A 26,622-nucleotide genomic window follows, 5' to 3' on the forward strand; every position below is an offset into this window, starting at 1 on the left:
CAGCAGGCAGCAGCTCGTCTGGTCTCCAGCAGGCAGCAGCTTGTCGGGTCTACAGCAGGCAGCAGCTCGTCGGGTCTACAGCAGGCAGCAGCTCATCAAGCCTCCAGGAGCTCGTCCGGTATCCTGTCCTGATCTCCTGCAGCTCCTTCGGTAGGCGCAATGTGACCATCTAAGACCTGTTATGCTGGAAGTGAACAGTACAGCATCCGAAATAATAGGGCTGGCATTAGAGTGTAAATGGAGCTCAGCGGATAGCACTGGCCTCTAATAAAATGGCGCCTGGCCACAACTACAGCTGTGAATTGAGCAGCCCACAGAGGCGTACCCAGTTCACAGCTGATGCAGCTGCAATGTTAGAGATAGGGTCGGCATCCGATCGCTGTCTCCTATGCCCAGGGACTGCCGTATTTGAGGATGGAAAGTGTCGTTCAGCAGCCATTACAGACCTGCAAGGTAAAATGGCAGCGCCCAGTGGCTGCACTAAAACAGTATAAAAAAACATAAACAGAACAGAGTCAAGCTTAGGTGAAAACATCTTTTTAGATAATCTTCATTTTTACGATAAATCAAAAATCACGGCACCTTCCCTTTAATCTCATTTCAACCTTGATAGTGACGCTCTCAGGATACATGTTACTCTATGATAGCACTTTTGCACATAGCCACTAGATGGCGCTACAACATCTGACATTTGCCTGAATTTTTATATCTACACATGGTTTACACAAATTATATTTTCTTGTGGTAACTCTATACTATTTACCATTAGAATCTGTGTATTTCTGTAATTATCTGTATGTATACATGATTGATTACAGCTTCTGTCTCTGTAAAAACAATCCCCTTTAACCCCTCCCTTTGATGTCGGCTCCAGCGCTGAGCCCACATCTTTTCTGGCACTTTCAGTAAGCGTGCCGGAAATCCCGCTCATCAGTTACCCCATCACATGATCATGGGTCAACGATGGGTTGGCATGACAACCAGAGGTCTCCAGCAGAAGTCTATGGTTGTCACTGCCGGGTTGCTATGAGCACCGCCCACTATCCGAAAATGCATGGACCAGGGATCGTCCCGCCGAACTGCCGCTCTCCTTTTAACATGGGCAAAATGCTACTCAGACAACACAGGGTGAGCGTAAAACAGTGTGGGCAATGCTTTATTGTACCACAAAACAGGCAGATAACACATAGAACAGTCCCAGCACAGGACCCAAGATGGGGCACATTACAGAGTCTCACCCTTCCACTGACTCACCGGGATAATAGCAGCTGTGACTACAGATCTTCCAGGGTCACTACCTCACCTGTGGCACACACAGAGAGGAGGTAATGACAAGTGTAGGAAGATGACAGTCCATACAAGGCCAGTTGATCCAATGATCACAATCTGGCTTCTCCAAACGTATCCATGGTTCAGTGATGGTCAGCTGAGCAGATCTGTATTCTTCCAACCGAGGCTGAAAACCCCTAGGTTGTTTCCTATACAATTATATATCCGTGTCCCTCGTAATGGAGCCATGATGTAAAATGGCTACTGTCCTGTCTCGGGTCCTTTTGGGATGTATGGATGTCTTGGCAGAATCTCTCGGGCTGTTTCTCTCTCTCTTTAGACAGAGGCATGTAACCTATTTTTAGACTTAACAAATGTCCCTCATTCAGTATTTACATAAAGGGTAAGAATGGAGATGAGATTATTATAGCATTACTTGATTATTTAAACTATTTGCATAGTTTTTCCCTCTCTGCTTTAGAAGTCAACAAACTGGCTCCATAACACAATGTATAATTAGCATATCAGCAAACATCACCAGTGATCAAGAATAAGCGCACAATAAAAGTCAATATTACTAGCTGACACAAACAAAAGTCTGTTTTCTTGACCAACTAGAAATCAACACTTAACTTTGAAAGTCAACATACAGATTACATAGTAACATAGTTATTAAAGTTGAAGGAAGACTTTAAGTCCATCTAGTTCACCCCATATCCTATCCTAACTTGCCCTAACATGTTGATCCAGAGGAAGACAAAAAAAAACCCATGTGGCAAACAGTAAGCTTCACATTGGGGAAAAAAATTCCTTCCCGACTCCACATACGGCAATCAGACTAGCTCCCTGGATCAACGCAATATTAAGGAAACTAGTGTATATACCCTGTAATATTATACTTTTCAAGAAAGGCATCCAGTCCCTTCTTAAATTTTAGTAGGGAATCACTCATTACAACATCATATGGCAGAGTTCCATAGTCTCACTGCTCTTACAGTAAAGAATCCGCGTCTGTGAGTGTGACGGGGTATTCGACAGAACGACAAGGGACAACATGCCGAAGGACGATCCAACGAGATTTATTAAGACAGGAAGCATACAACATCCAAATATCCGTAATGTTCTTAGAGTCCATGAGAAGTCCACAATAAGTCCGCACAAGAAAAACAAATCCGGGCACCTCACGATAGTCCTTGTGCCGGATGCGATAACAATAATCCTTGCAATAGTCCACAGGATTCCACACAATCCCACGGATGTCACGCGCTGGCCTCAACTCCGTTCATGACTCCTTCCTTGTCCGCACTCAAATCACACTGATCTTAAAACAAGAATGTATTGTCAGGGCTACTGGGATCAGCCCATCTGAAGGGGGGTAGAGGTCACACCTACTATTCAATGGTTTGGTCCATCAGAAGATTCTAGAAATGTAAAGGCTCCACTTAGTCTACAGGATGTGTATTGTAGGTTATCTTCTGCTTAGGAAAACAATAGCCAAAATCCCACTACCTGTTGACATAAGCCTAAATTAGATTATGGTCCAGGTACAATCCAAGACATTGCAAAGTATTGGGGGAAGGAGACATGGTTTACTTTTTCACAGTTAGAGTGATCAATGAGTGGAACAGGCTGCCACGAGAAGTTGTGAGTTCTCCTTCAATGGAAGTCTTCAAACAGAGGCTGGACAGACATCTGACTGGGATGATTTAGGGAATCCTGCTTTGAGCAGGGGGTTGGACCAGATGGCCCAGGAGGTCCCTTCCAACTCTACGATTCTATGATTCTATGGTTAATTTACAGCAAATACAACCAGAGAAAATTTAAATGACATATTATACAAAATACAGGACAAGGCAAAACTACAAATCATGACAATCCCTTCCCCTCCCAATTTGTGCACGTACTAGGGACCTCTACAGGTCGCTTGTTAAGTACACACAGGCATGGCTGACCAGACTCAGGGCTCCTCCTGCCTGGACAGTCCATCGGCATTCTGGTGTTGGCTGCCTCTTCTATACTGTATGGTAAAGTTATAGGGCTGCAGAGCCAGGCTCCATCGTAGTATGCGTCCATTGTCCCCAGAGACTCGGTTCAGCCAGGTGAGGGGATTGTGATCAGTAATGACAGTGAATTCTCGTCCATACAGATACGGCCTTAGTTTCCTAAGGGCCCACACTACAGCCAGACATTCTTTTTCAACAGTTGCATAGGCCACTTCTCGGTCCAGCAGTTTCTGGCTAATGTAGGCGATGGGGTGTTAGTCCCCAGCTGCATTCACCTGGCTGAGGACAGCTCCCAGTCCATAAGCAGAGGCATCCGTCTGCACGATGAATCTCCTCTTGTAATCTGGAGCAGCCAGAACAGGGTCGCAGACCAGGGCGTCTTTTAGCCAGTTAAAAGGCTCATCACAGGCTGGAGCCCAGATCACCAGCCGGGGCATCATTTTCTTGGTCAGGTCCGTAAGAGGCTTGGCCACAGTGCTGAAATGAGCAACAAATTTTCGGTAATAACTGGCAGTGCCGAAAAAAGCCATAACTTGTTTCTTAGTTTGGGGTACAGGCCAGTCTCTAATAGCCTGGATTTTGGCAGGTTCAGAACAGAGCTTCCCTCCTCCTACTCTATGCTCTAGGTACTGGACTTCACCCATCCCCAACTGGCATTTATCGTGTCGAATGGTTAGGCCGGCTGCAAGAATCAGGTCAAGAATAATAGCTACTTGATTCAGATGTTCCTCCCATGTCTGGTTGAAGATGGCGATATCATCCAAGTAGGCACAAGCAAAGTCACCACATCCCCGGAGGATCTGGTCCACCATTCTCTGGAAGGTTGCCGGGGCATTCTTCATTCCAAAAGGCATGCTTAGAAATTCATACAGACCAAAGAGGGTTATAAAAGCGGACCGTTCTCTCCCTTCCTCCGTGAGAGGGATTTGCCAGTATCCCTTACTGAGATCAAAGGTAGTGACATATCGGGACCCAGCCTGTCGGTCTAGAAGTTTGTCAATACGAGGCATTGGGTAAGGATCGCTGACGGTATGGTCGTTTAGTCGTCGATAGTCCACACAAAATCGAGTACTCCCATCCTTCTTGGGTACTAACACCACAGCAGAGGCCCAAGGGCTATGGGAGGCCTGGATGACCCCAAGCTGTAACATCTCCTCCAGTTCGTGCTGTATGGTGTTTCGAACAGATTCAGGTACCCGGTAAGGAGCCTGTTGTATGGGACGATACCCTGAGTGTCCACATGATGTTGGGTGATGGTGGTTCGACCTGGTTGGGATGAGAAAGCAGCCCATCTCTGTTGAAGCACTCCCAGCATCTGGCTTTTCTGCAAGGAATCCAGGTGATCTCCCAGAGGAACCTGTTCCACAGTGGATGAGGCTCTCGCTGCTTCCACGAGATCAGTTAGGGAGTCCTCATCCTCTTGACCGTCCTCTGAAGCTAGCCGACAGCTTGCTATCATTGGAAGGTTCCGGTCATGGTACTCCTTAATCATATTCACATGGACAGTTCTTTGCCTTAGCCCCTGATCATCTAAAGCAAGAAGATAATTGGTATCATTTAGTTTTCTGAGAACCCGGAAGGGACCCTCCCATGTTGTCTGCAGATTATTCTGCCGGTGAGGAACAATCATTAAGACCTGTTGTCCTTCTACAAACTCCCGATAGCGTGCTTTACAGTCATACCAGGTCTTCTGTCTGGTTTGAGCCATACGCACATGACTCTGGGCTAAACTAGCGAGTTGAGCCAGGGTTTCTCGCAGCTTTAGGACATAAGGGACAACAGGGGCTCCTGTATCTTCAACTTGTCCCTCCAAATATTCTTTTAGCAGGGTTAAGGGTCCTCGGACCTTTCTTCCATAGAGTAGTTCAAAGGGGGAAAACCCGGTGGACTCCTGGGGAACTTCCCGATAGGCAAACAAGAGATGGGGTAGGTACCCCTCCCAGTCTGAATTTCTGTCAGTGAAGGCCCTCGGCATATTCTTCAGAGTGCCACTGAATCGTTCACAAAAGTCCATTTGTTTGGGGATGATACGGGGTCGTTCGGATCGCTCGTACTCCACAGGTGCGCCACAGACACTGGACCAGCTCTGACATAAACTGGGAGCCTTGGTCTGACAAGATCTCACTGGGGAATCCTACTCTGGTGAAAATGGTAACCAGGGCCTCGGCCACCTTGGCTGCAGAAATACTTGACAAGGCCACAGCTTCTGATTATCGAGTGGCATAGTCCACAACAGTGAGAATGTACTGCTTTCCTGATTTACTTGGTTTAACCAGAGGTCCAATGATATTGACAGCCACTCTTTGAAAGGGTTCTTCTATTATAGGGAGCGGTTGCAGGGGTGCCTTTGGGTGATCTCCGGGTCGCCCTCTATGCTGACATATGTCGCAAGTTCGGCAGAAATGCGCTACGGCTTGGGAAATCCCAGGCCAACAGAAAGATTCAGTCAATCGTCTCTCAGTGCGGGTTTTGCCTTGATGGCCAGCAGTAGGAATGTCATGAGCAAGGTGTAATAGGGGAATTATGTATTTCTGAAGAACAATCAGCTGTTGGTTATAAGTCCAGGGCTTATCTAGGGAGTCAGCATTGGTAACTCAATACAGAAGTCCATTTTCTCTGATAATTCTTTCCCCGTTCTCCCCCGTTCTCCCCCAACTGCCCTATCTCAGCTCGAGTTCTGAAACTAGCTAGGGTGGGGTCAGTATCTACCTCTTGTCTAAACTGAACTTTATCCCAAGTAACACTCACATTGTCCTCACACGAAGAATCACTCACCGGCTGTGACGGCAGTTCTGTTGGCCTCATTTCCATGGTTGGGTTGTACATGTCCACATTTGCTGCTCTCTCGGCTTGACTTCTGGTTAAAGCACCGACAAAGTGGCAATGAAGATTTCCCACATCATTTCCTAGAAGAACATCTGCAGGGACTGAATTCAGCCCTTCTCCTGGTGAGGGTGTCTGTAGATAATGAACAGGCAAAGGCGCCTGTAGCTGTCCTGCCTCCGAACACCGGGACATTGAAATTGCAGATGCCCAGGCTGCCCACATCTATAACATCTGCGCTCTGGGATTCTTCCTCCACGTCGTAGTCCCGAAGGTGGAGCGGGAGTAATGCGAGGCATAGTCACGCGAAGGTCACCATGAGTTGATGGTCTAGTGGGGTGGTGAATATTGGAGGCCGAAGGACCAGGGGCCGCCAACGTTGGGGGGCTGGTAGTTTTTTTCTCACTGAGTAGTTGCTTTTTCTACTGAGGCTTGATGGTGAGAGCCTCATCAGCTAGAGCTGCAGCTTCCTCCACAGTGGCTGGTCTCCTTTCACGCACCCATTCCCGGATCTCAGCGGGGCACTTGAAGTAAAACTGCTCTTTTAGGATGACTTGGAGGAAGGTCTCCCAAGTTAAGGCCTCCTCTCCCTCCAGCCAGCGATGACATACTTGTTTGAGTCTGTGGGCATACATCTTGAAGGACACTTCCTCATCACAGGCTAAAGTACGGAACTGGGTCCTGTAAGTGTCTGGGGTCACAGCATAATGTTCCAGAATGGTCTGTTTAATCTCCGCATACTCACAGTTCCACCGAGGGTCCATAGCTCTATAGGCTGCGGCAGCTCCACCCCCTAAGAGCCCCACCAGATGTCGGACTCGCTCCCTTTCCGGGACTTCCATTAATCGTCACTGATGCTCAAAGTCTTGGAAGAAGCCCTCAATGTCACCTGAAGCCTCATTAAACAGCTTGAAGTCTTTGTGGGACACACTGGGGAGTTCCCTCATGGTGGGTGCTGGGGTTACAGTCTGACTGGAGCTTCTAGCTGCTTCCACAGCGAGCTGCCTCTCCAGCAATGCCCTCTCTTGAGCTCTATGAATGGCCTCCCTCTTATCTTCTATGGTAGCCTCTTCTCCCAGCAATGCCAACTCCTCCTCGTACCACACAACCCACTGACTTTTTTGGGTATTTACCTCCGGCTGCAGTCTTTCCTCCGTTTGCTGTGGGGATCCTTTCTCAGTGTCATCTTGCAGGCGAACTCCTTCCAAAGCCTCAATCAGCTGCTCCTTGGAGAGTCCCTTGTAGCTGACTCCCAGTTCACAGGCCTTTGTTTGTAGGTTCACCGCAGTCCAGTTCTTGCACTCTGCGGTGCTGTTTCCAGATTTTGATGGGCCGTTGTCCTCCATTCCTTCTGCTCTGATCACAGCGCTGCCAACCAGTTTGTGACGGGGTATACGACAGAGCGAGAAGGGACAACAGGCCGAGGGACGATCCAACGAGATTTATTAAGACAGGAAGCATACAACATCCAAATATCCGTAATGTTCTTAAGAGTCCATGAGAAGTCCACAATAAGTCCGCACAAGAAAAACAAATCCGGGCACCTCACGATAGTCCATGTGCCAGATACGATAACAATAATCCTTGCAATAGTCCACAGGATTCCACACAATCCCACGGACGTCACGCGCTGGCCTCAACTCAGTTCATGACTCCTTCCTCGTCCGCACTCAAATCACACTGATCTAAAAACAAGAATGTATTGTCAGGGCTCCTGGGATCAGCCCATCTGAAGGGGGGGTAGGGGTCACACCTACTATTCAATGGTTTGGTCCATCAGAAGATTCTAGAAATGTAAAGGCTCCACTTAGTCTATAGGATGTGTATTGTAGGTTATCATAGAATCATAGAATCATCATAGAATCGTAGAGTTGGAAGGGACCTCCTGTGCCATCTGGTCCAACCCCCTGCTCAAAGCAGGATTCGCTAAATCATCCCAGTCAGATGTCTGTCCAGCCTCTGTTTGAAGACTTCCATTGAAGGAGAACTCACCACTTCTCGTGGCAGCCTGTTCCACTCATTGATCACTCTAACTGTCAAAAAGTTTTTTCTAATATCTAATCTGTGTCTCCTCCCATTCAGTTTCATCCCATTGCTTCTAGTCTTTCCTTGTGCAAATGAGAATAAAGTTGATCCTTCTACAATGTGACAGCCCTTTAGATATTTGTAGACAGCTATTAAGTCTCCTCTCAGTCTTCTCTTTTGAAAACTAAACATTCCCAAATCCTGCAACCTTTCCTCATAAGACAGGGTTTGCAGACCGGTCACCATTCTGGTCGCTCTTTTCTGAACTTGCTCCAGTTTGCTGATGTCTTTTTTAAAATGTGGTGCCCAAAACTGGACACAATATTCCAGATGAGGTCTGACCAAAGAGGAGTAGAGGGAAATAATGACTTCATGTGATCTAGACTGTATGCTTCTGTTAATACATCCTAGAATTGCATTTGCCTTTTTTGCTGCTGCATCACACTGTTGACTCATATTCAGTCTGTGATCTATTAGTATACCCAAGTCTTTTTCACATGTGCTGTCACTTAGCCCTATTCCTCCCATTCTATATATGCTTTTTTCATTTTTATTGCCCAGATGTAGTACTTTGCATTTCTCCCTGTTAAAAACCATTCTGTTAGTTGCTGCCCACTTCTCCAGTTTATTTAAATCTTTTTGAATCCTCTCTCTCTTCTCTAGTATTAGCTATCCCTCCTAGCTTTGTGTCATCAGCAAATTTAATCAGTTTACCCTCAATTCCTTCATCTAAATCGTTGATAAAGATGTTGAACAATACAGGGCCCAGGACAGAGCCCTGTGGTCCCCCACTTGAGACATTCTTCCAACTGGATGTGCAGCCATTTACGACCACTCTTTGGGTCCGATCACTAAGCCAGTTATGAATCCACCTAACAGTTGCCTTGTCCATTCCATACTTAGTCATTTTTTCAATAAGGATTGTATGAGAGACTTTGTCAAATGCTTTGCTGAAGTCAAGATATACTATATCTACAGCATTTCCTTGATCCACCCAATCAGTGATACCGTCATAGAAGGAAATTAAGTTAGTCTGACATGACTTATTAGTTACAAACCCATGCTGACTCTGTTTAATCACTTCATTCTTATCCAGGTATTGACATACATGTTGTTTAATAATTTGTTCAAAGATCTTTCCTGGTATATAAGTCAGACTCACCGGCCTATAGTTGCCTGGGTCCACCTTCTTCCCTTTTTGAAAATAGGAACAACATTTGCTCTTCTCCAGTCTTCTGGCACTTCTCCTGTTCTCCAAGAATTTTCAAAGATTATGGAGAGGAGTTCAAAAATTTCTTCTGCTATCTCCTTCAGTACTCTGGGGTGTAATTCATCTGGACCTGGAGACTTGAATTCATTTAGGTTAGCTAAGTGTTTCCTCACTATCTTTCTGTTTATAGATATCCTGGATTCTTCTATTCCCTTAATAGGACAGTGAAGAACAGTTGATGTTACATTTCCTTTCTGAGAGAAAACAGATGCAAAATAGAAGTTCAGCCTTCTCAACATCCTGTCTTACCATTTCATCATTTTCATCCTGTAAAAATTCTATAGCATCTTTGACTTTTCTTTTACTTTTGACATATCCCCAAAATCCTTTATTATTGCTTTTGACATCTCTTGCAAGCCTCAATTCATTTTCAGCTTTAGCTAATCTGATTTGTGCCCTGCAGGTTCTGCAGACAGCATTATATTCTTCTTTAGATATGCCTCCCTCTTTCCATTTTATAAACATTTTTTTCTTCCTTTTTAGCATGTGCTTAAGTTCTGTGTTCATCCATCCTGGTTTCCTTAAATGCTTCCTATTCTTCCCTCTTTTCGGAATTGTTAACAACTGTGCTTTGAGAATTTCATTTTTCAAGATTTCCCATCCTTCCTGGACATTTTTGTCTTTAAGGATATCCAGCCATTGGATCCCTCCAATTCTCTTTCTGAATCCCTTAAAATCTGCCTTTCTGAAATCTAACCTTGACGTCTGAGTCTTCACAGGTCTTCCTCCTCTAGTTATCCAAAATTCTAAAATAGCATGGTCGCTACCTCCTAGGGTCCCAGCCACTTTTACCTCCTCAACCATTTCCTCCCTGTTTATAATGATTAGATCCAATGTAGCAGTTCCCCTTGTTTTCTCCCTTACCTTTTGGAAGATAAAGTTGTCAGCAAGAGAGGATAAGAATTTCCTTGACCTGATAGTTTTGCCTGAGAGAGATTCCCAACAAATGTCTGGATAGTTGAAATCTCCCATGACAACTATGTCATATTTTTTGGAGAACTTGGCCATTTGATGCATAAAGAGTTCATCCATATCTTCAGCTTGCACAGGCGGCCTGTAGTAAATGCCTACAATGGTGTCCTTTCCATTGTTCTGTCCTTGTATTCTTACCCAAACAGTTTCTACAGAACTCCCAGTCTCTGAAGCTTCAATCTCTGTGCAGATATACGCGTTTCTAACATACAATGCGACACCCCCTCCTCGTTTATCAAGTCTGTTTCTTGCAAATAAGTTGTATCCTTCTAGTCTTGTATTCCAATCATGTGTATTATCCCACCAAGTTTCAGTGATTCCAATGACATCATATTTCTTTTCCGGTGTTAGTAGTTCCAATTCTCCTTGTTTGTTGCCCATGCTTTGTGCATTAGTATAGAAACATTTTAGTTTGTAATTGGTTTCTCTTTCTCCAATATTTTTATTAATTAGATTCTTTTGTCTTTGTTCTTCCTTTCCACTTCTAATAGCAGAGTTCTCAATAGCATTTGTCAGGTGTATGGCTTTTTCTGGTCTTTTGCTTCCCTTCCCATGTTGTTCTAGTTTAAAGCTCTCCTTACAAGTGTAGCAAGGCGACTTCCAAATACCTGCTTTCCAGTCTTCATAAGATGCACCCCATCTCTAGCAAGTAGTCCATCGTATAAGTAGTTCAATCCGTGATCCAGAAATCCAAATCATTGCTGACGGCACCATCGACGTAGCCAGTTGTTCACCTGCAGAATCTTATTCCACCTCCTTGTTCCATGGCCATCCACTGGGAGGATGGAAGAGAAGACCACCTGCGCTCCCAGTTCTTTCACTTTCTTGCCTAAGTCTTCAAAGTCTCTGCAGATGGTTTCCAGGTCGTTTCTTGCGGTGTCATTTGTCCCCACATGTAGTAGCAGGAATGGGTAGTCATCTGTAGGTCTGAAGAGTCCTGATATCCTGTCAGACACATCTTTAATTCTTGCACCTGGAAGACAGCACATTTCTCTTGAAGTTATATCCGGTCTGCAGATAGCGGCCTCTGTTCCTCTCAACAGGGAATCCCCCATGACCACCACTCTCCGTTTCTTCTTCACAACATTTTTCTTTCTCCATCCAGGAGGACTCTGAAGGCGTACAAGGTTGCTGTTTGTTGGCAAATTCTTATCCTGATGTATTTCTTCATCGTTTTCCTGCATCTTCTGCTTAGGAAAACAATAGCCAAAATCCCACTAGCTGTTGACATAAGCCTAAATTAAATTATGGTCCAGGTACATCACAAGACATTGCAAAGTATTGGGGGAAGGAGACATGGTTAATTTACAGCGAATACAACCAGAGAAAATTAAAATGACATATTATACAAAATACAGGACAGGACAAAACTACAAATCATGACAGTGAGTATGCTTAAACCTTCTTTCCTCCAGACGTAGAGCATGCCCCCTAGTCCCCGTCACAGGTCTAAGAGTAAAAAGATCAGTAGAAAGGTCTTTGTATTGTCCCTGCATATATTTATACATTGTAATAAGATCACCCCTAAGCCTATTTTCTATTATTCTTCGTCTGCTAAAAATAGTCATCTGGTTAATTAAGATACAATGTGGTAAAAAATAAAAAAATAAATATATAAGTTCAAATTACCCCCTTTTCGCCCCATTGAAACTAAAACAAAACGCCACATAGGTTTTTTGGTCACTGCAACATTGCATTAAAATGCAAGAACGGATGATCAAAAGATCGTATCTGCACCAAAATGGTATTAAAAACGTCAGCTCGGCACACAAAAAATAAGCCTTCACCCAACCCAAGATCATGAAAAATGGGGATGCGACGGGTATCGGAAAATGGTGCAATTCTTTCATACTTTACCTAATTAAGATGAGTTATTTTTACTGATAAATATTTGTTTTGGGTCATTTATTTTCTGTTTGTATTTGGTTTATTCTATAAAACTCCCATATAATATTCTCACCTAGAATTTATCCTATAAAACTCCCATATAATATTCTCACCTTGAATTTATCCTATAAAACTCCCATATAATATTCTCACCTTGAATTTATCCTATAAAACTCCCATATAATATTCTCACCTTGAATTTATCCTATAAAACTCCCATATAATATTCTCACCTTGAATTTATTCTATAAATCTCCCATATAATATTCTCACCTTGAATTTATTCTACAAAACGCCCATTGTTATAATTTTATACTAAAGTTCTATGAAGCCCGATGATGTGGGTCAGAAATGAAGACAAACACGGTATATCACAGTTCAAGATGTAAATATCTATTGATAGAGATATGAACTTCCGGATAACAGATGCAAACTGCAATGTTACAGATAAGCAGGCAATAAGACAGTCTTTAGAGTAGGCAGATATAGTAGTACAGACCGAGGGTGTGAGTATGAGTCCAGCAATGCAGGCTCCAGGGCCCTGGGCCTGGAAGGCTCCTAATGGAGGGCAGACCGTAGCCGAGGTGGGTGCAGAGCCGGAGTAAAGCAACAGAGTCCTTTCGTGGTACATAGATCAAAGCGGGTGGGGTATCCCGAAGATTAGAAGAAGCAAGCAGGTTGCAGGTCCTTCCAGCTTGGCAGCAAGGTACAAGATACACAAGCAAGGCATAGTGTGCAGAGTTCCCTTATATATACAGCAGACAGGAAAACAAGGAGTATCAGACAGGAAACAAGATGGCCCCGGTGAAGCCAGCAACTCCATTTTGGTTAAGGGCAGAATCCAACCGAACTAAGGGCAAGAGCAGACACAACAAGTGCACAGTCCCAGTCCTTACATTACTCGCCTCTTTAAAGATGTCCTGTGGATGATCTTATATCTGGTTTATTGGGGTATCTGCTGTGGAACTGTCTGATCAGACGAGAAGCGTGAATATTCTCCAGAGGTTCCCAGGAATTCTCTTCAGACGAATACCCTTGCCATTTTACCAGATACTGGAGTCGTCCCCTATGAATCCATGAATCGATGATCCTCTCCACGATGAATTCCTCCTGCCCGTCAACGAGAATTCGATCAGGAGGAGCAGATGTGCGCCCGGAGAAAGGATTTGCCACTACCGGTTTAAGCAGGGAAACGTGAAAGACGGGCTGTATCTTTAAAGAACTAGGCAACTTGAGTCGACAGGCTACAGAACTCACTATCTTGCTGATTTTGTACGGACCAACATATTTCTGCCCCAGTTTAGATGTTGGGACCTTCAAGTTCTTTGTTGAAAGCCAAACCATGTATCCTACCTTGCATGTGGGTACTGGCTTGCGGAATCTGTCTGCTGCCTTTTTGTATCTCTCCTGTGCTGTGGCCAGCATCTGCTTCAGAACTTCCAGATTCTCCGGTAGAGATGAAATGCGGTCGGCTACTGCAGGCACAGACATGTCCATTGGAAGCCGAGGAAGAATACTGGGATGATATCCCTTATTAGCAAATAATGGAGACATTTTGGTGGATGCACTCTGATTTATTATAGGTGAATTCAGTCAACGGGATCAAACTCACCCAGTCATCTTTCAGGTGACACACATAGCAACGCAGATACTGCTCCAAGGTCTGGTTGGTCCGTTGCGTTTGGCCATTAGACTGCGGGTGGAAAGCAGATGACAAATTTACCTTGATGTCGAGAGCAGAACAAAAATTTTGCCAAAATTTAGAAGTAAATTGAACCCCTTGTCAGATATTACTTCATCCGGGACTATATGTAATCGAAAAATATTTTGTACAATGAGGTCCGCTGTCTGTTTGGCCATCGGTAACCTGGTACTCGGAATGAAATAAGTAGCTTTGGTTTGTCGGTCAACCACTACTAGAATCATGTTCTTTCCTTGGGATGTTGGCAACTCTACAATAAAATCCATTGAGATAGACCCCCAGGGATGAGAAGGAATAGGAAGAGGTTGCAATAGTGCAGTAGGTGAGGAGGGAGGGCCTTTTGATCTGGCACATACCGCACATGATGACATGTACAGTTGAACGTCTTTCCGGAAAGTCAGTCACCAAAAGAAACGAGACACAAACTCCTGAGTTTTCTGGATTCCTCTATGACCGTTGATCTTAGAGTAATGCATTAGTTTTAATACTCTTAATTTTATTGTTTCCGGGACATATAGAAGTTGTCTCTGAAACCAAAGGCCATTCTTCAAGGTTAAATTTACCTGAGTAGGTGGTTGAATCAGCAGTGAATCTGTGGCGTAGGCCTCCTTAATATCCTTTAATAGGTCTTGATTGTGCAGCACACTTGTGAAGTTTCGTTCTCACAGTATGGTCCTTGGAGGTGAAGCCAAGGTTACATCATCCGAATGAATCCTGGACAGAGCGTAGGCTTTCCCATTGTGAGAACCTGGGAACCTGGTCTATAGGAAATAATGAAATCAAACTGATTAAGAAATAGATTCCCCCGAGCTTGTGTGGGTTTTAGACACCTTGCCGACCTCATGAATTCAAGATTTCGGTGATCTGTGAGCACAACAGTCTGTTGAAATGCCCCCTGTAGCAGGTGCCTTCATTCTTTAAGTGCAGTTATAATAGCCAACAAATCTATATTCCCAACATCGTAATTTTTTTCAACAGGTGACAACTTTTGGGAGAGAAAAGCACAGGGGTGTAGAAGATCTTTCTCACCTGTTCTTTGCTAGAGTATATCCCCTATAGCACAGTCTGAGGCATCCACTTCCACTATGAAGGCCCAACCTGAGTCCGGATACACGAGGATAGGGGCCGAAGTAAATTTAGCCTTCAATTTAGAGAATGCCAGTTGTGCCTGTGGTGACCAAACAAACGGCGTCTTCTTCTCTTGTATCCGGACCAGGGGAAGAGTCTTGAGGAGATCATTTGCATATTCCCAGTGCTTTCTGGGATAAGTGAAGAGTCTCCGCGAGCTCAACGATCACTGGGTTTTGGCCGTTGCAGCTGAAAAGAGGAAATCGGAAAACCAGGGGAAGAGTCTTGAGGAGATCATTTGCATATTTCCAGTGCTTTCTGGGATAAGTGAAGAGTCTCCGCGAGCTCAACGATCACTGGGTTTTGGCCGTTGCAGCTGAAAAGAGGAAATCGGAAAACCAGGGGAAGAGTCTTGAGGAGATCATTTGCATATTCCCAGTGCTTTCTGGGATAAGTGAAGAGTCTCCGCGAGCTCAACGATCACTGGGCTTTGGCCGTTGCAGCTGAAAAGAGGAAATCGGAAAACCACGCGCCTATCGGCGCGCAAATTTTGGCTCATCTTTCATCCTTTTTAAGAAATCTCAATATGGAAGAGGCCAGGAGCTGCATTTCTTGCTACATGTTCACAGACTTACCAGTGGAAAAGCCAAACTTCACATGCCACAAATGCAAGCTTGTGTCCCTGTTGGATGAAAAGTTGCAAAATCTCGAAGAGAGGTTAGCTACATTGAAGATCATTAAGGAAGGTGAAGAGTTCTTGGACAGAGCAGAATTATCTCTTCATGTTACAGAAAGAGAAGAAATTCGAAGTGCACCTGAAGAAACAGGGGAATGGAGACATGTGACCCAGAGAAGCAGGAGGATCAGGAGGCAGTCAGCACCCATACTGCTCAGGAACCAGTACCAGGCTCTCACGCAGGAAAACAATGAAGAAATACATCAGGATAAGACTTTGCCAACAAACAGCAACCTTGTACGCCCTCAGAGTCCTCCTGGATGGAGAAAGAAAAATGTTGTGAAGACGAAGCGGAGAGTGGTGGTCATGGGGGATTCCCTGTTGAGAGGAACAGAGGCCACTATCTGCAGACCGGATATAACTTCAAGAGAAACGTGCTGTCTTCCAGGTGCAAAAATTAAAGATGTGTCTGACAGGATATCAGGACTCTTCAGACCTACAGATGACTACCCATTCCTGCTACTATATGTGGGAACAAATGACACCGCAAGAAATGACCTGGAAACCATCTGCAGAGACTTTGAAGACTTAGGCAAGAAAGTGAAAGAACTGGGAGCGCAGGTGGTCTTCTCTTCCATCCTCCCAGTGGATGGCCATGGAACAAGGAGGTGGAATAAGATTCTGCAGGTGAACAACTGGCTACGTCGATGGTGCCGTCAGCAACGATTTGGATTTCTGGATCACGGAGTGAACTACTTATACGATGGACTACTTGCTAGAGATGGGGTGCACCTTACGAAGACTGGAAAGCAGGTATTTGGAAGTCGCCTTGCTACACTTGTAAGGAGAGCTTTAAACTAGAACAACATGGGAAGGGAAGCAAAAGACCAGAAAAAGCCATACACCTGACAAATGCTATTGAGAACTCTGCTATTAGAAGTGGAAAGGAAGAACAAAGACAAAAGAATCTAATTAATAAAAATATTGGAGAAAGAGAAACCAATCACAAACTAAAATGTTTCTATACTAATGCACAAAGCATGGGCAACAAACAAGGAGAATTGGAACTACTAACACAGGAAAAGAAATATGATGTCATTGGAATCACTGAAACTTGGTGGGACAATACACATGATTGGAATACAAGACTAGAAGGATACAACTTATTTGCAAGAAACAGACTTGATAAACGAGGAGGAGGTGTCGCATTGTATGTTAGAAACGCGTATATCTGCACAGAGATTGAAGCTTCAGAGACTGGGAGTTCTGTAGAAACTGTTTGGGTAAGAATACAAGGACAGAACAATGGAAAGGACACCATTGTAGGCATTTACTACAGGCCGCCTGTGCAAGCTGAAGATATGGATGAACTCTTTATGCATCAAATGGCCAAGTTCTCCAAAAAATATGACATAGTTGTCATGGAAGATTTCAACTATCCAGACATTTGTTGGGAATCTCTCTCAGGCAAAACTAACAGGTCAAGGAAATTCTTATCCTCTCTTGCTGACAACTTTATCTTCCAAAAGGTAGGGGAGAAAACAAGGGGAACTGCTACCTTGGATCTAATCCTTATAAACAGGGAGGAAATGGTTGAGGAGGTAAAAGTGGCTGGGACCCTAGGAGGTAGCGACCATGCTATTTTAGAATTTTGGATAACTAGAGGAGGAAGACCTCTGAAGACTCAGACTTCAAGATTAGATTTCAGAAAGGCAGATTTTAAGGGATTCAGAAAGAGAATTGGAGGGATCCAATGGCTGGATATCCTTAAAGACAAAAATGTCCAGGAAGGATGGGAAATCTTGAAAAATGAAATTCTCAAAGCACAGTTGTTAACAATTCCGAAAAGAGGGAAGAATAGGAAGCATTTAAGGAAACCAGGATGGATGAACACAGAACTTAAGCACATGCTAAAAAGGAAGAAAAAAATGTTTATAAAATGGAAAGAGGGAGGCATATCTAAAGAAGAATATAATGCTGTCTGCAGAACTTGCAGGGCACAAATCAAATTATCTAAAGCTGAAAATGAATTGAGGCTTGCAAGAGATGTCAAAAGCAATAATAAAGGATTTTGGGGATATGTCAAAAGTAAAAGAAAAGTCAAAGATGCTATAGGATTTTTACAGGATGAAAATGATGAAATGGTAAGACAGGATGTTGAGAAGGCTGAACTTTTAACTTCCTATTTTGCATCTGTTTTCTCTCAGAAAGGAAATGTAACATCAACTGTTCTTCACTGTCCTATTAAGGGAATAGAAGAATCCAGGATATCTATAAACAGAAAGATAGTGAGGAAACACTTAGCTAACCTAAATGAATTCAAGTCTCCAGGTCCAGATGAATTACACCCCAGAGTACTGAAGGAGATAGCAGAAGAAATTTTTGAACCCCTCTCCATAATCTTTGAAAATTCTTGGAGAACAGGAGAAGTGCCAGAAGACCGGAGAAGAGCAAATGTTGTTCCTATCTTCAAAAAGGGGAAGCAGGTGGACCCAGGCAACTATAGGCCGGTGAGTCTGACTTCTATACCAGGAAAGATCTTTGAACAAATTATTAAACAACATGTATGTCAGTACCTGGATAAGAATGGAGTGATTAAGCAGAGTCAACATGGGTTTGTTACTAATAAGTCATGTCAGACTAACTTAATTTCCTTCTATGACGGAATCACTGATTGGGTGGATCAAGGAAATGCTGTAGATATAGTATATCTTGACTTCAGCAAAGCATTTGACAAAGTCTCTCATACAATCCTTATTGAAAAAATGATTAAGTATGGAATGGACAAGGCAACTGCTAGGTGGATTCATAACTGGCTTAGTGATCGGACCCAAAGAGTGGTCGTAAATGGCTGCACATCCAGTTGGAAGAATGTCTCAAGTGGGGTACCACAGGGCTCTGTCCTGGGCCCTGTATTGTTCAACATCTTTATCAACGATTTAGATGAAGGAATTGAGGGTAAACTGATTAAATTTGCTGATGACACAAAGCTAGGAGGGATAGCTAATACTAGAGAAGAGAGAGAGAGGATTCAAAAAGATATAAATAAACTGGAGAAGTGGGCAGCAACTAACAAAATGGTTTTTAACAGGGAGAAATGCAAAGTTCTACATCTGGGCAATAAAAATGAAAAAAGCATATACAGAATGGGAGGAATAGGGCTAAGTGACAGCACATGTGAAAAAGACTTGGGTATACTAATAGATCACAGACTGAATATGAGTCAACAGTGTGATGCAGCAGCAAAAAAGGCAAATTCAATTCTAGGATGTATTAACAGAAGCATACAGTCTAGATCACGTGAAGTCATTATTTCCCTCTACTCCTCTTTGGTCAGACCTCATCTGGAATATTGTGTCCAGTTTTGGGCACCTGTTGTGAGTTCATTTTCCCCTTCATTACTGAGGCCCGAGGAACTCCCTCTTCTGGTAAAGAAAGGTAGTGAGCCTGATTATCAAACACCTGAGGCTGATGATGACTGGCTGAGTGGAGTTACTGACTGGATATAAGGCTGCCAACGCCCTTCTGCTCTGCGGTTGATTTCTCTGTGGGATCCTTGGAGACCAGTCTGAATTCCTGCTCCTCTAAAGCTAAGTTTGCTGCTCGGCCTTTTGCTTTGGTGCTTTGACTTTGTTTTGCTTTGTTTTTCTGGATTTCTGCCATTCCCTGCTGGGGTGTGCTGAATTCATTTAGCTCTGTCTTCTGAAAATACCTGAGTGCTGATTTAGTTTTGAAGCCTAGCTGCTTCAGGGCCTTTTTCATATCAGCTTGTTGGTTTATGTCTTTGATAGGGTTTTGGCAGATTGCAGACAGCAGCCTTCCTGTCCTTTCCTATCTAGGTAGTTTTGGGCCCCGTCTTTGCTCAGTCTATCTTTCTGTCTGTGTTAGTATTTTCAACTTGCGTCACCGTCATTATATGTTGGGGGCTGCCTATTGCTTTGGGGTCTGCTCTGGGGCAGTTTAGATTTCCCCTTTCTTTCTTTAGGCCTATGTAATTCTCCGGCTGTGATCGAGGGGTCTAGGGCATCGTAGGAACCCCCCACGGCTACTGCTAGTTGTATTGATAGGTTCAGGGGTCTGCAATCTGATAGTTGCCAACTTCTCTGGTTTTCTGGACTTAGCTTGTATTTCTGCTTTTGTCTCCTACGGTGACTCATTCATAACAGGCACCACATTTTAAAAAAGACATCAACAAACTGGAGCAAGTTCAGAAAAGAGCGACCAGAATGGTGACCGGTCTGCAAACCCTGTCTTATGAGGAAAGGTTGCAGGATTTGGGAATGTTTAGTTTGCAAAAGAGAAGACTGAGAGGAGACTTAATAGCTGTCTACAAATATCTCAAGGGCTGTCACATTGTAGAAGGATCAACTTTATTCTCATTTGCACAAGGAAAGACTAGAAGCAATGGGATGAAACTGAATGGGAGGAGACACAGATTAGATATTAGAAAAAACTTTTTGACGGTTAGAGTGATCAATGAGTGGAACAGGCTGCCACGCGAAGTGGTGAGTTCTCCTTCAATGGAAGTCTTCAAACAGAGGCTGGACAGACACCTGACTGGGATGATTTAGTGAATCCTGCTTTGAGCAGGGGGTTGGACCAGATGGCCCAGGAGGTCCCTTCCAACTCTACGATTCTATGATTCTGGGTCAATTGAGTAATGGGTGCGATGATGTCTGAAAAGGTTTTAATGAACTGCCTGTAAAAATTGGCAAATCCAATGAATCGTTGAACCTCCTTCACAGACCTGGGAATTGGCCATTCTTAAATGGCTTGCGTCTTGCTCGCATCCATGCTGAGACTCTGAGAAATAACATACCCCAAAAATTGCATTTCTGTTTTGTGAAACTCACATTTCTCCAGTTTGATGTATAACTGATTTTGCCGTAAACGATCCAGAACCACGTGCTGCTGGTGCTCTTCTATATTGCTGGAAAAAATCAAAATGTCATCCAGATAAATCACAACAAAAATATTGAGTATATCCCTAAAAATATCCTTTGCCAGATGTTGGAATGTAGCTGGTGCATTGCGCAGGCCAAAAGACATAACAAGATACTCATAATGTCCATATCATGACCAAAAGGCTGTTTCCCACTCATTCCCGAGACGAATCCATACTAAATTGTAAGCACCACGGAGATCTAATTTTGTGAAGATCTTGGCGTGTCGCACCCTCTCGAGTATTTCAGGAATTAGCGGAAGCGGATAAGAGTTCCTGATCGTAACTTTGTTAAGTTCACGGTAATCGATACATGGTCGAAGAGAACCGTCCTTCTTTTTGACAAAGAAGACTGGAGCACCTGCTGGGGAGGAAGATGGTTGTATAAATCCCTTCGCTAAATTTTCGTCAATATACTCTTTGAGAGCTTTCAATTCTGGCCCAGACAAGGGATAAATATTCCCAAATGGAATCACAGCACCGGGAAGTAGTTCCACAGGGCAATCGCATGGCCGATGTGGTGGCAATTTGTCTGCTTTCTTTTTATCGCGTACATCCGCAAAATCTTGATATTCAATTAGTAATTCTAACTCACCTGTGATGGCTGACCTCAGAAGTTAATTCTCCAGATGGTGTCTGTTTACTTGGAAACTGCAATTCTTTCATCCTCCAATCGATAGTTGGATTTTGCTGTTGTAACCATGGTAACCCTAGAATTATAGGAAAGTGAGGGGAGCAAATTAGCAAAAATGATATTTTTTCAGAATGACCCTCCCCCATACGAATCTTCAGAGGTGTTGTTTGAAAGTCTATTGGTCCGGACACCAACGGGGACCCATCCATGGTTTCCATTAACACCGGTGAACGTCTCTTCTGCGAGTGTATACCATGTTTTTTAGCGAATGCAATGTCCATGCAATTGCCGCTAGCCCCAGAATCAATCATGGCCTTACTAGTAATCCAACAAGATTGCACCCAGATCTCAATGGGAATAGTATAAAGTGTGTCCTTTCTGACCTCACCGTAGCAGTACTTATTGGAAATACTACCCCACCCACAGGTGATGATGCTTCTGAACAAGAATCAGAGAAATCTGGGGTCTCGTCCAGCATCATTTCTCTGCAAGTATTTGACTGAGAGCAAACAGAAGATCGGAAAAGTCACATTCGATTACCGCAGCTGCGGACTTGCGATTTTTTTCCGGGACAGACCGAGATGTAGTGACCCGATCTTCTGCAGTAGAAACACAAATTTTCTCTGAAGCGATGTTCCTTGCGTGCGTCGATGTTACTCCTCCGAACCGCATCACTCATAGGTTCAGACTAAGCCGGAGAAGACGGCTTGTTTTAGGTTTCCCTGGTGGAAGATGGGAGGAATATGGGGTTATTATGATTGGCCTCCGCCCACCTCTCTTGCCGACGCTCCGTGAGACAAATATCTATCCGGATACAATGATTTATAAAGTCAGTTAAATTAGGAGGTGATTCACCCCGAGCCAGTTCATCTTTAAGGGTATGTGCACATATAGTTTTTTGTCTCTGCGGATTTTGTAGAGAAAAATCGCAGGAATTCCGCAGGACAAAGTGCTGCAGTTTTGCTGCGGTTTTTCTGCGGTATATCTGCGGTTTTACACCTCATAATGGATGAGGTGTAAAACTGCAGCGTTTCTGCACCAAACAATTGACATGCTGCGTTTTGAAAACCGCAGCAAAACCGCGCGGAAAAAAACGCAGCATGTGCACAGCTTTTTTTTATTTCCACAGGAAATAAAGGTACTGTACAACGCAGCAGAATCTGCTGCATTTCTGCAGAGCCAAAAACGCTGCGGAAACGCAGCAGAAACCGCAAAGTGTGCACATACCCTAATAGTAGCAGACAAACCCCTCCTGAACACTGCATATTTTGCTGAGTCACACCATGTAGTGTCCAGCACCCACCTCCGAAATTCCATAGCATATTCCACCACAGGACGCTTTCCTTGACGAAGTGTTAATAATGCAGCTTCTGCCGTGACATTACGGTTGGGATCATCGAACATCTGACACATGGCAGCAATAAAGTCATTTAGAGAATTCAAACATGCATCATTGGTTTCAATCAGCGGATTTGCCCAGGCTAAAGCTTTGCTTGTCAGCAGCATTATCATGGTTAACACCTTGTCCCGTTCAGTTGCGAACTGAGCCGTATGTGCAGAAAAATACAATTGACACTGGTTCAGAAACCCACGGAATTTCTCTCTTTCTCTACCAAACCTGAATGGTGGGAGTTTGGGAAAAACCGGACCTGGAGCTGGAACAGGGGCTGGAACCGCAGCTGCGGCTGTAGTCTCCACATTTGAGAGGCTATAGCCTGGATAGAAGTATCAGCCACATTTACATTGTGATTAGTTTGGGACTAATGCCCCCAGCATGGTCTTAATCGCCTGAAGCTCTCCATGCAGTCCTGTGACAAATGAGCACAGCTTTTTCACCCGTCTCCATTGTATCTGACCCAGTGAGCTCCATCTTTGAGGCTTGTGTATTCTGTTATAATTTTATACTAAAGTTCTATGAAGCCCAACGACGTGGGTCAGAAATGAAGACAAACACGGTATATCACAGTTCAAGATGTAAATATCTATTGGTAGAGATATGAACTTCCGGATAACAGATGCAAACTGCAACGTTACAGATAAGCAGGCAATAAGACAGTCTTTAGAGTGGGCAGATATAGTAGTACAGACCGAGGGTGCGAGTATGAGTACAGCAATGCAGGCTCCTAATGGAGGGCAGACCGTAGCCGGGGTGGGTGCAGAGCCGGAGGAAAGCAACAGAGTCCTTTCATGGTACGTAGATCAAAGCAGGTGGGGTATCCTGAAGACTAGAAGAAGCAAGCAGGTTCCAGGTCCTTCCAGCTTGGCAGCAAGTAAGGTACAAGATACTCAAGCAAGGCATAGTGTGCAGAGTTCCCTTATATATACAGCAGACAGGAAAACAAGGAGTATCAGACAGGAAACAAGATGGCCCCTGTGAAGCCAGCAACTCCATTTTGGTTGAGGGCAGTATCCAACTGAACTAAGGTCAAGAGCAGACACAACAGGTACACAGTCCCAGTCCTTACACCCATATAATATTCTAACCTTGAATTTATTCTATAAATCTCCCATATAATATTCTCACCTTGAATTTATTCTATAAAACTCCAATATAATATTCTCACCTTGAATTTATCCTATAAAACTCCCATATAATATTCTCACCTTTTTTTTATCCTATAAAACTCCCATATAATATTCTCTTCTTGAATTTATCCTATAAAACTCCCATATAATATTCTCACCTTGAATTTATCCTATAAAACTCCCATATAATATTCTCACCTTGAATTTATCCTATAAAACTCCCATATAATATTCTCACCTTGAATTTATCCTATAAAACTCCCATATAATATTCTCACCTTGAATTTATCCTATAAACCTCCCATATAATATTCTCACCTTGAATTTATTCTATAAATCTCCCATATAATATTCTCACCTTGAATTTATTCTATAAAACTCCCATATAATATTCTCACCTTGAATTTATCCTATAAAACTCCCATATAATATTCTCACCTTGAATTTATCCTATAAAACTCTCATATAATATTCTCACCTTGAATTTATCCTATAAAACTCCCATATAATATTCTCACCTTGAATTTATCCTATAAAACTCCCATATAATATTCTCACCTTGAATTTATCCTATAAAACTCCCATATAATATTCTCACCTTGAATTTATTCTATAAAACTCCCATATAATATTCTCACCTTGAATTTATCCTATAAAACTCCCATATAATATTCTCACCTTGAATTTATCCTATAAAACTCCCATATAATATTCTCACCTTGAATTTATCCTATAAAACTCCCATATAATATTCTCACCTTGAATTTATTCTATAAAACTCCCATATAATATTCTCACCTTGAATTTATTCTATAAAACTCCCATATAATATTCTCACCTTGAATTTATCCTATAAAACTCCCATATAATATTCTCACCTTGAATTTATTCTATAAAACTCCCATATAATATTCTCACCTTGAATTTATCCTATAAAACTCCCATATAATATTCTCACCTTGAATTTATCCTATAAAACTCCCATATAATATTCTCACCTTGAATTTATTCTATAAAACTCCCATATAATATTCTCACCTTGAATTTATCCTATAAAACTCCCATATAATATTCTCACCTTGAATTTATCCTATAAAACTCCCATATAATATTCTCACCTTGAATTTATCCTATAAAACTCCCATATAATATTCTCACCTTGAATTTATCCTATAAAACTCCCATATAATATTCTCACCTTGAATTTATCCTATAAAACTCCCATATAATATTCTCTCCTTGAATTTATCCTATAAAACTCCCATATAATATTCCATCCTTGACCGCACGCCGCGTGCATCATGCTTTTGTACAATTTGTGAATAATATATATAGGTTCTCCTCATCTGAGTTATTTTTCATTGTCAACAAAATACGATTTTCCTGTAATTCATTTCTCGCACTCTCGGTATAATAATGACTTTTCCCTGTGTGGGATTTTTGATAAAAAGGTTGACAACTAGTTGGACAACCCCTTCTCATTCCTCATGTTTGGTCTTGTTAAAATAAAAACACTTACACAAACCTCCCATGCTGGCACCGTCTCAGTGGTGTCGGCACTTGTGTTCTTCAGTCTCTTTTGAGGTTGTTACATCATGTGAGCCCTGTGCCCAATCAGCGCTGACATCACTGTCCCCACCTTCGGACAAATCAAGCATCATGAGGCCGTCAGAGAGCAGCCGCGGCCCTGGCTTCATGTTGATGTCCAATACGTCTGAAGGCAGGAACAGTGAAGCTGCCGGTGATTGGGTGCAGGGCTCGTGTGATGTGAGAACCTCACATAAGCCCCGGGACAGTGAGTCTCAACACCACTGAAGTGGAGCTGGCACGCCAGCGGAGTATGAGTGTTTTTATTTTAATGAGGCCAAACATGAGGAATGAGTTCACTGAGAAAAACAAATATATATATATATATACCGTATTTTTTGGACTATAAGACACACCTAGGCTTTAGAGCAAGAAATTAGGAAAAAAAATTGAAGCAAAAAATGTAGTCAATTCTGTACTTAATATCCCCTATCCTGGTATGCATGGCCCCCTCATCCCTACCCTGGTATGCATGGCCCCCTCATCCCTACCCTGGTATGCATGGCCCCCTCATCCCTACCCTGGTATGCATGGCCCCCTCATCCCTACCCTGGTATGCATGGCCCCCTCATCCCTACCCTGGTATGCATGAATCCCTCATCCCTCCCTGTTGTGAATTCGCTTTCTGGCCTACCTCTGATTACTAGTGAAGGTAGTGGAGCTGGTTCTCTTTCCGGGCTCCCTCTGGTGGCTACTGGAAGTAATGGAGCTGTACTAATTAACAGAGGCCTGCCACCTGATGATGAGGAGGATGACTGGATATCTGTAATTTCTGACTGGATTTAAGACAGCTGACTCCCTCTATCCCTGCTGGTGACTTTTTCCTGCCTCCTGAGGTCTTAGTTTCCAGCTCAGTCCCTGCATGCTCAGCTAAGTGCTCTTTTGCTATTGTTCACATTTGATTTGGTTTTGTCTATTTTAGGTTTGTGTGGTCAGCCAGCCCCGGTGGGGGCTGTGCTGAATTTCCATCCTTATGTTACTGTTTGTGCCAGTTTGTTTTTGTCCCTTATTAGATTGGCCTCTTTTTGCTCTGCTTTCAGAATATACCAGAGTGCTGATATAGTGGGCGAAGTCTAGTGACTTCAGTATTTTTCTATCAGACGTGTTGGGCATTTTTTGCAGGGTTTTTTGCATGATTGCAGACAGAGTCCTTTCCTGTCCTGTCTAGTTAGTGTGGGCCCCATCGTTTGCTCATCTATTTTCCTACCTGCGTTTGTGTTTTCATCTTGTCTCACCGA

The 26,622-nt window shown here is 43.3% G+C and overlaps 1 protein-coding gene and 1 long non-coding RNA gene across 2 annotated transcripts in view; both read right to left on the reverse strand.

Moving 5' to 3' along the window:
• Positions 1–26,622, reverse strand: part of LOC141073942 (uncharacterized) — a 202,581-nt gene that overhangs the window by 149,689 nt on the left and 26,270 nt on the right. The window lies entirely within an intron of this gene.
• Positions 20,549–21,987, reverse strand: LOC141073920 (uncharacterized). Its single transcript, XR_012227093.1, has 3 exons — positions 21,812–21,987; positions 21,233–21,347; positions 20,549–20,625 (listed from the first exon to the last, which is right to left on the reverse strand). It is a non-coding gene; the product is annotated as an uncharacterized lncRNA (long non-coding RNA).

This window comes from Dendrobates tinctorius, unplaced genomic scaffold, assembly GCF_039654945.1.
Source record: "Dendrobates tinctorius isolate UK_male_01 unplaced genomic scaffold, ASM3965494v1 ptg000320l, whole genome shotgun sequence".
In the NCBI taxonomy this organism is placed as follows: domain Eukaryota; kingdom Metazoa; phylum Chordata; class Amphibia; order Anura; family Dendrobatidae; genus Dendrobates; species Dendrobates tinctorius.